Genomic DNA, 15,192 nt, shown 5'->3' with positions numbered 1-15,192 from the left:
CCCCAACATTCATAGTAGTATATTACTCACAAGAGCCAAGACATGGAAGCAATCTAAGTATCCATCAGTAGATGTATTGATATCTATCAATACATATATATATAAATCTATTCAATTGTGTGTATATATATATGTACAATTATATGTGTGTATATATATATATACACACAATTGAATAGTAGTTAGCCATAAAAAAGAATGACATCTTTTCATTCGCAGCAATACGGATGGACTTGGGGAGCACTATGCTAAGCAAAATAAGTCAGAGGAAAACAAATACTGTATGATATCACATTTGTAGAATCTAAAAAACATAAAAAACTAGTGAATATGAAACAGCAGCAGAGCCAGATATAGAGACTCAACTAGTAGTTATCAGCGGGGAGAGGGGAGAAAGGAGGAACAATATAAAAGTAGGGGATTAAGGGATTAAGAAGTACAATCACAACAAACTGTGGAAAATTCTTAAAGAGATGGGAATACCAGACCACCTGACCTGCCTCCTGAGACTTCTGTATGCAGTGTCAAGAAGCAATAGTTAGAACTGGACATGGAACAACAGACTGGTTCCAAACAGGAAAAGGAGAATGTCAAGCCTGTATATTGTCACCCTTCTTATCTAACTTATAGGCAGAGTACCTCATACGAAATGCCAGGCTGGATGAAGCGCAAGCTGGAATCAAGATTGCCAGGAGAATTATCAATAACCCCAGATATGCAGATGACACCACCCTTATGGCAGAAAGCAAAGAATGAAAGAGTCTCTTGATGAAAGTCATAGAGGAGAGTGAAAAAGTTGGCCTAAAGCTCAACATTCAGAAAACTAAGATCATGGCATCCGGTCCCATCACTTCATGGCAAATAGATGGGGAAACAGTGGAAACAGTGACAGACTTTATTTTGGGGGGCTCCAAAATCACTGCAGCCATAAAATTAAAAGATGCTTACTCCTTGGAAGAAAAACTATGAGCAATCTAGATAGCATATTAAAAAAACAGAGACATTACTTTGCCGACTAAGGTCCATGTAGTCAAAGCTATGGTTTTTCCAGTAGTCATGTATGGGTGTGAGAGTTGGACTATAAAGAAAGCTGAGTGCTGAAGAATTGATGCTTTTGAACTGTGGTGTTGGAGAAGACTCTTGAGAGTCCCTTGGACTGCGAGGAGATCCAACCAGTGATTCCTAAAGGAAATCAGTCCTGAATATTCATTGGAAGGACTGATGCTAAAGCTGAATCTCCAATACTTTGGCAACCTGAAAGGAAGAACTGACTCAGTGGGAAAGACACTGATGCTGGGAAACATTGAAGGCAAGAGGAGAAGGGGATGACAGAGGATGGGATGGCTGCTATGGTATCACCAACTCTATGGTTGGTATCACCATAGAGTGATATCACCAACTCTATGGACATGAGTCTGAGTAAGCTCCAGGAGTTGGTGATGAACAGGGAAGCCTGGGATGCTGCAGTCTATGGGGTTGCAAAGAGTCGGACATGACTGAGTGACTGAACTGAACTGACTGAGGAAGTACAAACTACTCTGTACGAAATGTTACAAGAAATACAGCCAATATTTTTATAACTATAAATGGAGTATAACTATACTTCAATCTTTAGAAAAAGACTAAAAAATAAATACATGTGCCTGGACTCCACCCTAAACCAAATTAAATCAGAATCTTTACGTGTGGGGTCATAGAAATCTTCCCTGAGTGATATCACTATGCCTCCATCATGGAGAACCATCACAGCTATACATTCATTCCAGACCAGTTTATGAAGCTAGGAGCACATTATTTTGATGAATCTCCATCTGCTATCCTGTAGTGGTCATGGTAGCAAGAATTTACTTTCTAAGGGAAACATCCTCCTATAAAGGACCTATGTTATACGCACGATCCATAAATCCAAGCGAGAGGGCCAACTTGTCTGTACCCTGTATCTTACAATTGTGTCCAACCTCATCTTTTAACAGCAGCTCTCTTAATGGGATGAAGAGTCCATGGGGCCAAAAAGATATTCCCCCCAACCCTGATACACTCCCACAACCATACTTTAGTTTCCCAGTACCCTGGAATTCCCTTTCCAACCAGCCAGAGTCAATTTCCAGGAACTGTATGAGGCCTCTTTCCTGGGTCTGTGCACCTGAATGCAACTGGGCACATCTCTAGGCCACGGAATGGCCCTGGGGAGACTGAAGGTGGGAGTGTAGGTGGGACTTGGACACTTGAGGTAGAGGGTCCAGCAGGCGTTTGAGAGGCCACACACATTGCAATCTGGAGCCAGAATGTGAAGAGAAGGGCTTAGACCTGGGACCAAGGACAGTGTGTTGAGCACTAAGAGGCCAGCTCTCCCTGACCACTGTGATCCAGAATGAAACTCCAAGGAGTCAGAGAAATTCAAATTTGAACCCAGCCACTAGATTATCAATAAAAACATGTTTATCACAGAAGGAGAATAGAGCATATTTTACATTTTATCAAAAGAGTTTTCAAGCTTGAACCCTAACTTTTAAGTATTTCAGCATATGGCTTGTGCACCTCCAACTGGATGATTACACTGGGTCCACATGTGTTAGAGGCGAGCCCAGAGGATATTTCTTTGCCCTGCTTCCCTATGGCATGTTTTCTTATTTGAAATCAGCAGCCATGGAAGCTTTCCAAGACTGTTCAAATGCAATGAGAATGTGGTCCATCAAAAATGCTGTCTGGTTTTATTGCACACAAGAGGTTGTTAGCTCTGGCACCCTAACCAGATTCGTCTCTGTTCTCGTTGTCCCTTCAGGCTCTGCAGCCAAATCCTAATGGGGTAATGAGTCTGCGCCTCTGAGATTTGAGAGAGAGGCCGAGGGAAGTATAATCAAGCAAATCACCAAGTGTTGAGCTAAAAGACAGAAGGCCTCTGCTTCTCGGACTTCGTTTCCAATTCACTTCATTTGGGTTTGTTTTTTTGTTTTGGTTTGGTTGTTGGCAGTAGAAAAAAAAAAAGAAAGAAAGAAATGGTCTCTGCTTTTCCTTTTAGAAAACCTGGAGCATAACTACCCTGGTTCACAGGTACTCTGTAAGGAAGATCACAAAGAACAGGGACTGTTTATAGCTTACATATGAAAATGCATAAGAAATCATCCTTCCCCCTCCCCCCATTTGTTAATCTGGCAGGATTTCCTAGGGCTTTAGAAAGGAAATGTGGCTGTGTTTTAAGAGAAGCTACAATAGGAAAGTTGGGGGAATTGGGCAGAGAAGGCCAAGGGCAGAATTCAATTCACACTTTATAAATCTGGCACCAGTGTGTGTGAACTGCTTCATGAACTGGCCTGGGTTGGGCAAGGAAGAAAACTGAAGAAAACCAAGAGTTATTCTCAAGCAGTCAGTGCTGCCAGTGAATTAACCATGATCCAGCAGGGGTAGGAAACTCTGGAATCCAGGAAAATTCTACAGAGACCACTGACAGAGTCTCTACAGTTGCCAAAGTAGCTCATGGATATTGCACACCAAAGCGGTGGTTTGGCCCTCGGAGGAAATAGAAGTCCCTAAGCCGGGGCCTCTGTGGAACATGGCCCAGGCCTCAGGATAGCGGGGCTCCTCTGGGGCTAAGGTGGCCCTGTGATGCTGCTGGTATTTTGGTGAGAGCAGGCAGGCAGGCAGGCAGGCACGGAGGAAGGAGGCAGTGTGGGAAGTAGCCCTCACAGATGCCAGCATAAAAGAGCTTGTTTACTTGGTGATTAGCAGAGTGAAATACAAGGCTCAGGTTTCATCTGCTGAGGGAAGAATGGTTATTTTCCCCTCTGTGTGGCCTTGGTCAGGCACTGGGAACGTGCTGTGCTAATCAGCTTCCTCTCAAGAAGGTGGGATTCCAGATTCAGGTGGGGTTATCTCCCTGGTGCCATGATGTGTGAGGACTGGGGGCTTGTCTGGGCTTCTGAGTTTATGTAATGAGTAAGGGGCTGAGTCACAGAGGAGTTACCTGTCAACCAGGCTCCCCTCAGGGTCTGTGTTTACTGTATCTGTGTCACTGCAGGAAGGTCACCAACACTGCCTCGCAATGCCACTGGGGTGGAATGGACTACCGTAGAGCTTCTTGGGATGCAGGGAAGGAATTATCAGTCCTCTCTTTTTGCCACACGTGGGCCTACCCACATCCATAGCACCCCAATTGCACGTACAGTGGAAAGGTTACTCTCTATGCCTCGAAGTCTGGAATCACTGGACTACTGAATTATTCTACCATTTCTCCCAGAGAAATCTGAACCAGGAAGCAGTTCATATAGTGGAAAGGATACAAACTGTGAACATAAAGAGCCCTTGGTTTGACTGCTTGTTCTTCTACTGTCTAACTGTGTGACCTTGGATAAATTATTTACGCCTCCCACATCTCAATTTCCTAACATGTAAAATAGAGATAATAATAGCTACATCATAGAACAATTAGGCTGATTAAATTAAATAACTCCTTATAGGCACTCAGTATGAGGAAGCTGTTATTAACAGGAAATGTGCTTTTCAGAGGAGCTGGTCCCCACCACCCTCCCTCCCCTTCATAAGGCTTGGACCTCAGCAGGAGCACCATGGCAATTCCGCTCAGAGCTACAGTGCTGATTTCTGCTCTCCAAACGGTAACTCTAGATGCTCCCACTGCAAATATTACTGTTTGGACAGAACTTTCAGAGAAAATGATTTCAGAAAACAGTCTAAGGGGCTCCTTCCCTTCTCCTCCATGCTATCCCACCCCACCTTCACATGTGACAAACATGTTAGAAAGCTGAGTTGGGGAAATAAAGTCTGGGGAAAGGATAAGGGATGTGATTCCTCTGGGAAGTAGTGATAGGTAAAGGCAGTTGAGGGCCATGACCTTGAAAAGACATTAGAGGCTGTCTAGGGAGATCCTACATGGCATGGCTCATAGTTTCTTTGAGTTAGACAAGGCTATGGGTCCATGTGATCAGTTTGGTTAGTTTTCTGTGATTGTGGTTTTCATTTTGTCTGCTCTCTGATGGATAAGGACAAGAGGCTTATGGAAGCTTCCTGACGGGAGAGACTGACTCGGGGGGAAACTGGGTCTTGTTCTGATGGGCGGGGCCATGCTCAGTAAATCTTTAAAACAATTTTCTGTTGATGGGCGGGGCTATGTGCTCTCCCTGTTGTTTGACCGGAGACCAAACTATGTTGGAGGTAATGAAGATAATGGTGACCTCCTTCAATAGGTCCCCTGCACGCACCGCTGCACTCAGTGCCCCCGACCCTGCAGCAGGCCACCCCAGATCCACGCCTCCACCGGAGACTCCTCAACACTCACAGGCAAGTCTGGGTCAGTCTCTTGTGGGGTCACTGCTCCTTTCTCCTGGGTCCTAGTGCATACATGGTTCTGTTTGTACCTTCCAAGAGTCTGTTTCCTCAGTCCTATGTACGTTCTGGTGGCTCTATGGTGGGGTTAATGGCAACCGCCTCCAAGAGGGCTTATGCTATAACGAGAGGGCTTATGCTACTGCACCCTGAGCCCCCACCCCTGCGGCAGGCCACTGCTGACATGTCCCTCTGCAGGAAACACTCAAACACAGTTCTGGCTTAGTCTCTGCGGGGTCTCTGGGTCCTGGTGCACACAAGGTTCCTCTGAGCATCTCCGGTGGGTATGGGGTTTGATTCTAAACATGATTTCACCCCTCCTACCATCTTGCTGGGGACTCTCCTTTGCCTTCAGATGTGGACTGTCTTTTTTTGGTGGGATCTAGCATTCTCCTGTCAACAGTTGTGCAGCAGTGAGTTGTAATTTTGGAGTTCTTGCGGGAGAGAAAAGAAGCACGTGTCCTTATACTCCACCATCTTGAATGGTGAATATGAACCATATTCATATGGTTCCAAATCAGGAAAGGAGTATGTCGAGGCTATATATTGTCACCCTGCTTATTTAACTTATAGGCAGAGTACATCATACGAAATGCCAGGCTGGATGAAGCACAAGCTGGAATCAAGATTGCTGGGAGAAATATCAATAACCTCAGATATGCAGATGACACTACCCTTAAGGCAGAAAGCAAAGAACAAAAGAGCCTCTTGATGAAAGTGAAAGAGGAGAGTGAAAAAGTTAGCTTAAAGCTCAACATTCAGAAAACTAAGATCATGGCATCCAGTCCCATCACTTCACGGCAAATAGACAGGGAAACAGTGGAAAAAGTGATAGACTTTATTTTCTGGGCTCCAAATCACTGCAGATGGGGACTGCAGCCATAAAATTGAAAGACACTTACTCCTTGGAAGGTAAGTTATGACCAAACTAGACAGCATATTAAAAAGCAGAGACATTACTTTGTCAACAAAGGTCCATCTAGTCAAGGCTATGGTTTTCCAGTAGTCATGTATACGGATGTGAGAGTTGGACTATAAAGAAAGCTGAGTGCAGAAGAATTGATGCTTTTGAACTGTGCTATTGGAGAAGACTCTTGAGAGTCCCTTGGACTGTGAGGAGATCCAACCAGTGATTCCTAAAGGAAATCAGTCCTGAATATTCATTGGAAGGACTGATGCTGAAGCTGAAACTCCAATACTTTGGCCACCTGATGCAAAGAACTGACTGACTGGAAGAGACCCTGATGCTGGGAGAGACTGAAGGCAGGAGGAGAAGGGGACGACAGAGGATGAGGTGGCTGGATGGCATCACCAACTCAATGGACATGAGTTGTAAGCTCCAGGTGATGGACAGGGAAGCCTGGCATGCTGCAGTCCATGGCGCTGCAAAGAGTTGGACACGACTGAGTGACTGAACTGAACTGAACTGAGGGAGATCCTTCATTTTATTACCAAATTGGTTGATCTGGATCCATGCTGGAGACCTAGCCTGGGCTGAGGTGTGCACTGATCCCATTCTCATTGCCTTTGAGAGGAAAAATATAAAGGAAATATTCCTTACTAGGGTAAAACTCTTGTAGTTGAGTATCTTGGAGAAATTGCATGGTGGTTTTCAACTGAAGATCACAGAGAGCTGAATTCTGACATTAAAAATTGTTCAGCACGGTGCTCTTTATGGGAATGCTTTATTATCTAAATATTAAATACTTCACCACGCCATCAACAAATTGAAGCTTTGAAAAAGTGCAGAAGAAAGACTTTACTGGTGGTCCAGAGGCTGACTCCAGTCACATCTCCTCCCACTCTCTGCCTCCATCTGCTTCTTATAGGCACACTGACTGCAGAGCGTTGAAAACATGAGACTCCTGTCCCATGGCCCTTGCATCTGCTGTTTATTCTGTCTAGAGCCACTGTTCCCAGATATCTACCTAGCATGTTCCCTCACATCATTCAGGTTTCAGCTAAATGTCCCTTGGCTAAAGAGGCTTTCCCTGATAGCTCTATGTAAAACAGCCACTCAACAATTCCATAAATATCTCCATATACCCTGGACTTTGCAACATTCTCCTAAAAAAAAATAATAATAATATATATATAGACATATATATGTAAATATATATGTATATATTGTATGTCTTCACTATTGAAGATAAAGTTTATGAGATCAGGGTCCTTGTTTTTATTCACTAGTATATCCCCTCCACCTTTTATGGAGTATTGAACGTCTCTATGTGACAGACCCTTGAGACATGTACCAAAATGAAAGTATACTTAAAAGATGTGGGACCAGTCTTTCCCAGAATGAGGAGGGTAGGATGTCAAGAGATTATGAACTTTGTGAGCCTTTCTATCCCTTTTGTTTTCCGATAAAGCAAAGATAACAGCATAAACAAGTTTCTTCCAAAGTCCTTTCCAGTTTTTTTGAATATGCAATCGTCTTGTTGTGACTGCTTTCACAATTCTTAACGGTCTTATCTTTACAGACTAGTTTCTCTCATTCATAAAACTTTTTTAACAGATTGAATTTTCTCTTAAACAAAAGGTTAATTTTATGGTTGTAAAAAGGCATGACATGTTTTGGGAATTAATTGTTTTTGACTCTTGCATATAACTTGAAGTCATGGGTTTCAGCAAGACTAATTACAGACAAACTCAAACAATTTTAAGGGCTCAAATGTGGCTAGGCTCAGGAAAAATTCTAGGAGATATTTATCTGACGGGGCTTCCCTGGTGGCTCAGGTGGTAAAGAATCCTCCTGCCAATGCAGGAGATGTAAGAGACATGGGTTTGATCTTTGGGTCAGGAAGATACCCTGGAGTAGGAAATGGCAACATGCTCCAGTATTCTTGCCTAAGAAATCCCTTGGATAGAGGAGCCTGGAGAGCTACAGTCCGTGGGGTCACAAAAGAGTCTAACATGACTGAGTAACTGAACAATAACAATTTATTTGATACCTGTCTGTGTGTTTGGGTCGAATGCCCACTATGAATGAAAGCTCCATGCGGAGGGCAGCACACTAATCTTATTCATTCATGCAGTAGCCGCCCAGTACCTCTACCTCGCAGAGGGCTAGGGAGTAGTGAACTATTGGTGAACAGTTGATTCTGTGTCAGCCTCAGTGTATTCAGTGCTCTGCCTTCCTCCCAACGTTCTTGGATGTTTTGTTTTAGGCATGTTTTTGTCTTGGCCTCATATTCCTATAGAAAGATACTGTCTTTCTTGACAAAAGTTGAAATGCTACCTTCCCAAGGAGCCCTTTGATTGTGAGCACCCCTGGATCATCATACTTCTCAGTATTTCTACTTCTTTTCCCACCAAAGGAAACACCTGCAGACTTTGAAACAGACAATGAAGCTAACTACTTTGTTTATCCATACAAAGCATTTGGGCTTAGTTGGAGACTTTGGCCATTATTTAGGACAGTTCCTATGTTGTCAAACATGTTTAGCCATCCCCAAAGGGAGCCTTATTACACTGCTTCCTATACAGCAAAGAGAGAGAGAGGAGGGGTGCTAAGTTATGTATGGGAAATAGGAGAAAGGCCTTTCTCTTACCTCTGGGGATTGTCGATGGTTGATATGGAAGATTACACTGGAACAAAGATTGCATTGCTGGTTTGTGTAGTTTCTGCTCTACTTGTACTACATTATTATAGACTAGTTCTATTGTCTTGGTGGACAATAGAGGGTTTTATTTCAACATTATGTACAGAATGCCTGTATGCCCTCTTTCTTCCCTCCCCCAGATGCAGGAAGATATTTAGTATCAGATTTCTGAAGGAGCCATGTCAAAATGAGGAGGTATAAACATTTCCTTTTTTTCTTCTTCCCCCATGTCAGCTTTCAAAGTCCAGTAATTCTGTCATTTGGGATAAAAGTCATAGCACAGTAGAATACAACCTTAATGGGCAACTCTGTACAAATAAAAATGAACAATAAAATAAAACCTTAAAAGGACGAGTTCTATTTCAAACAGTGAAGGATAGATCTTTAAGTAGTTTAAGGAAAAGATAGTTTAAGCATAAATACTCAGAAAATTCCACTTTTGGGTAAAATCTCTCCTTTTCCTTCTCTCTCCCTGTTCCTACTTCATCATATACATATGCAAAATGAGAAGTTTTATATACCCAGATAGATACACAAACACACAATGTATAACCAGTGTATTTCCATAGTAATTGGTTCATTTAAATCATTGCTTCCTAGTGTAATTTATTGGGATGTATATTCAGCAATGCTTTCAAAATTTGCATTCAACTACAGCTTATGTTCTATCTGATTTCATGATTGTTTCCTCCCATTGATGAGTCAAGGATAATCCCTACATAGCCTAGTCCCATGTAGGCAGCTAGTCGACTGGAACCTATTCAATGCAATGTCAAGTATTATCAAACCTTTTTTTGTTTTTCTTTTTTGTAAATTTGACTAAGAAGATAAAAACTATTCCAGAGGATTGAAGACAACAATCCAATGTCATTGTCCTAAACATCCTAAATTATGCATGCCAGCTTTAGCAATTAAGGACGGTTCCTCGTTAGAAGACAAATCCCAGTCCTCTATATATACTTAACCTTAATTATCCCCCATTAGACATTTCATCAAAAATTTGACCTGCTCAAATTATTTCACTGTTAACTAACTGCCACTTAAAGCCATCCTAATCTGTCTCTTGCTAAAGAAAATTGGTTTAGTGGGAATATTGCCTTCGTGCCTCCCTGTATACTTAAAATTTCTGTGCTGTAGTTTCTCTATCTTCAAACAGAAATGCTTCATCAGTCGCAGACGGATGGGGGAAAGTTGAACAGGGAATGTGCATAATGTGCCCATGCTCTTGCAGATTGTGGGGAGTGGAAGGTTGCGAAAGGAAGCATATTGGACTTAAGATGATAATCATTACCTATCATCTGATTAATGTTTTTAAATCACTGACTGAATTTGTTTCATAAGTAAATCATGGGCAAAATAAGTTGGATATTTTTTGAAGTCTTAGCAGAAACATAACTGATTTTATTGCTTCACTAATCAACACAAACTCAATTCCCCAGGGAAATAAAATAACAGTCCTACATTCTGTATCTTCTTCTTTTATTCATATTGCTACTACCTCCTTTCCAACTCTTATCACATCATACCTTGAATGTTGCAATAATTTCCCAACTGACCTTCTTCCCTCCTGTGGTTCATCCTGCCCTTAATCATTCTCTTAAAGCACACAGAAGTCACCAAGCTCCTACTGAAAATCTCACTCTCTTTACTGCCTAGAATTTAGACCAAACCACTTAGCCTTAATATCTGGCTCCCAACTATTCTTCCAGTTTCCAGCTCTATTACTCAAGGTTGAGCTCTAAATGCAACTTTTTGAAGACTCTTTTCTGATCACAGAATGCCCTTCTAGTGCCCATATTGTTACTTATGCTGTGGCTTAGTAAAACACTTAGCCCAGACTACCAAAACCAAGTCTACACACTTTAGCTTCAAATGTTATTTCTGCCACAGCCAGAATACCTTCTATATCACATTTCTGGAGTATACAGTCTTCGTCATGTATTCATATGGTCTGTCATCACTGCCAAGAATACTACCTGTGTAAGTATTAACCCTCCCACCAGACTGCAACCCAGAGGAGGGCAGGTCATATCTCGCATGGCACAATATCTGGAAAAATGTCATGTTGAAAGAGAATGATGTTACTGATTGGATGCTCGCTGAGTGACTGAATTAATAATATCAATAAAAATAGAGCTTTAAGGAAAACAACAAGAAGGACCATGATTTTTTTTTAAAGAATGGAAAATCATTCTGTCAATAAGATAACTAACACAGACTGTGAACAAATCATGCTATAAGGCATTTCTTATAAAAATTCCAAGGGGAAGATGATACCAGGACCAAATCCTCTTATGTATCCTACTTGCATTAGGAATAAAATAATCTCAACCTAATACCATAATTCTTGCCAGTCAGGGCAAGTGAATCTTTACCATTAATGGATGCTCCAGGATTTCAGAAACGGACTGGTCATTTGCATCATTAAATGATGCTCGTAGTTAAAGCATAAATGAACCCATGGTCAATTCACGAGGATGATTCAGTCTACAAGACAGTGCATGTCTAGATGATGCATTCCATTAACACTGTGCAGAAATTCTGAGCTGGATGTCTGAAAGCATTTGCAAAGATAATGTTTTCACTAGTTCTTAAATACCTTGGGGCAAGGGAAACCATAAAAGCTAATAAATAAGTGACTGGAAGGTGGAAGGGAAATAATATCACAGACATTAGAAGGATTTTGAATGATCTAATGAAATACTCTACCCTATATTTTTCTAAAATTGTTCTATGGGAAACGATTCACCAGAATGTATTTATATCATGAGACTTTTCCCCTCATACAATAAAAACTAATTACCATACAATCAGATTGCTAGCTGTATGCCAATTTAATTAAGGAAGTAACTATGGCATGCATACATTGTTCTTTTATATCAAAAACCCTGGCATTACATTACACTGATCTCAAATATTACCTGTTTTCCAAGTATGAAATGATAAACACATTCTGGATCTATATATTTGCTTTCTCATAAATGCCGTTTTCAGAAACATATAACATGGAACAACAGACTGGTTCCAAATAGGAAAAGGAGTATGTCAAGGCTGTATATTGTCACCCTGCTTATTTAACTTCTATGCAGAGTACATCATGAGAAATGGTGGGCTGGAGGAAGCACAAGCTGGAATCAAGATTGCTGGGAGAAATATCAATAACCTCAGATATGCATATGACACCACCCTTATGGCAGAAAGCAAAGAAGAACGAAAGAGCCTCTTGATGAAAGTGGAAGAGGAGAGTGAAAAGTTGGCTTAAAGCTCAACATTCAGAAAACTAAGATCATGGCATCCGGTCCCATCACTTCATGGCAAATAAATGGGGAAACAGTGGAAACAGTGTCAGACTTTATTTTGGGGGGGGCTCCAAAATCACTGCAGATGGTGATTGCAGCCATGAAATTAAAAGACACTTACTCCTTGGAAGAAAAGTTATGACCAACCTAGACAGCATATTAAACAGCACACATTACTTTGTCAACAAAGGTCCATCTAGTCAAGGCTATGGTTTTTCCAGCGGTCATGTATGGATGTGAGAGTTGGACTGTGAAGAAAGCTGAGTGCTGAAGAATTGATGCTTTTGAACTGTGGTGTTGGAGAAGACTCTTGAGGGCCCCTTGGACTGCAAGGAGATCCAACCAGTCCATCCTAAAGGAGATCAGTCCTGGGTGTTCATTGGAAGGACTGATGTTGAAGCTGAAACTCCAGTCCTTTGGCCACCTCATGTGAAGAGCTGACTCATCTGAAAAGACCCTGATGCTGGGAAATATTGAGGGCAGGAGGAGAAGGGGACAAAGGCGGATGAGATGGTTGGATGGCATCACGAACACAATGGACATGGGTTTGAGTGGACTCCGGGAGTAGGTGATGAACAAGGAGGCCTGGAGTGCTGCAGTTCATGGGGCCACAAAGAGTCGGACACAACTGAGAGACTGAACTGAACTGATAACATGGCTTCATAGCCCAAGAAATGAAAATATTTTATAGGAGAAGGCTGTTTTCTACCTAAATGTTTCAGATCATTTACACTGGGGAATCCTGCTGATCATCTATCTATTGGCTTCACTGACTTTGATGACTGAGATGTAAAAGTAAATGAGAAGCTGTCTGAGCAGTTTGATTTTAAGGATTAATGCCAAAATTCCACCAAGGAAGCTTTCTCTCTGTCTTTCAAGTCCTTCCTCCTTTTACAATTTTAACTAACCCTCCCTTCCAAAAAGCAAACTTTTAAAGCTCTTATCAATTATTTGCAGATGGGTGCTAGTGGAGAATCTGAGAACGTAAGGCCTTGGAAAAGGAACAGGAGAGATGAGCAAGAACCCTGAAGGTGGGGAAGGTTAATGGATGCATGTAATTGAGGAGAGAAGGGTACAGAGAGGATTATCTTATAGAGAGCAAGACACTAATCTGAACCTCTGACTTCTCACTCCTGGATACAAGATCATGACCAAATGTATCATGTGAAAGTGGGTGGAACTTTTACTAAGAGGTGGTGACCTTAGGCTGTAAAGATAACACTCTTCCCGATAAAATCATAGTTGCAGACAAGAAGTCTTCCCTGTGGCTTAATGGTAAAGAATCCATCTGCAATGCAGGAAATGCAGGTTTGATCCCAGGGTCAGAAAAATCTTCTGGAGAAGGAAATGGCAACCCACTCCAGTATTCTTTGTCTGGCAAATCCCCAAGACAGAGGAGCCTGGTGGGCTACAGTTCATGGGGTCACAAAGAGTCAGACATGACTTAGCAACTAAACAACAACAAAAGACAGCAAACTAAACTGTAGAAATACACTGAAGGAAGCACTGAAAATTATTGGGAAGACCATGTAATTTATCATTCAAATGAGGATACAAAAAGGCTACCATTTCTAATTATATCAGGATGACAGGCAAGCTATAACATATGATTATCCTACTTACAACTCCATTTTTGCCCATGAGTGACTATTAATATCTTTCTGGTATTTTGGATAAGTAATTTTCATCTTTAATTGTCCTTGAAAGTTGAATGATTGATTCCACAGCCACTATTGTCCTCAAACAGCATTTGCTTTCTAACTTCTGATCTAGTTTGCAACAATGTATTAGATGCTCAGTTAACTTAACAAACCCTTGGATGACAGGGGACCTTGGGATAAAGTGTGGCATGATTGTAAACGGTTAGATGCTTTTCCAACAAGAAGTCAATTCTTTCACACAGGATGGAGACTGCTCCTGGATGACTCTGAGATAGTAGGGATCTGGAAAGTAGACTGAAATCTTACAAGGGAAAAGGAAACCTTTTTAAGCATTGAAGGAAAATTCTGAGTAAGAGAGAATAAGGAAAAGTTCTTAACATCTTTGTTATGAAGGGAGTGAATGGCTCATTTATTTTACAAAGATACTCTATAGTTTTATTCCATGTCTCAACAAATGGTATTGGATTGATTCTCCAAGGCCAAGCTATGGCTACCCTTCCCCTTCCCCTTCTTGAAAGTCAAGACTGTGTATGACTATCATCCTCAAGTTAAAACCCACATGGCTCATGGATAGGATCAGTCACTGGGAATAGACTCTGCATCATATGAAACAATTCTTTGGCCTGTTTTGATTTTGTTTTCTCCACATAGGGAACAATCAAGATCACTGAGAAAGTTCTGAGGTTTAATCTCCCAAGCTAATTTTAACAACCAAAAAAGCAGTGCTGAGAATGGTGCATGGATTTCAATATAAAGACCTGAAAATGCTTTCCATTTTGTGCTATGGTTTTTGTCAAAAAAAAAAAAAAAAGCAGAGGTTGCATTTCAGTGCAATCACATGCACAAACCAGGCCATGATTTTCCTAAATTGCACTTACTAAATGGAATTTACCAAAGCACAGACCCATTTTTTCCCCGCTGTGGGGCATACTATTTTAGTTCTCCAACGAAACTCAATTCTGTGCAGTTCAAGATTGAGCTAAAGCTATAATAAATCCACATTTAAATACTTTCATGTATTTATCAGGAGATTTTAAATTATTAGTTTCTATATACTCTATTTTAATAGACCAGGATATATATGGCCATGGAAGTTAATCCCTTAGCTTTTTCACCTACTTATTCTCTGTTTATCAATTCACTTTGGTTGGAGACTTACCTATTACAATGCTATTGACTGAGTAAAACATAAAATGGATAGATTTGTCCACAGTTTAGAACATGGAAAAGACTAACAACAACTTTCTCACATTTCTCCATCTCTCCCATCACCATCAAAGAATGTCATCT

Source organism: Ovis aries, chromosome 8, assembly GCF_016772045.2.
Source record: "Ovis aries strain OAR_USU_Benz2616 breed Rambouillet chromosome 8, ARS-UI_Ramb_v3.0, whole genome shotgun sequence".
Taxonomy (NCBI): Eukaryota; Metazoa; Chordata; class Mammalia; order Artiodactyla; family Bovidae; genus Ovis; species Ovis aries.
This window is presented reverse-complemented; position numbering follows the sequence as displayed.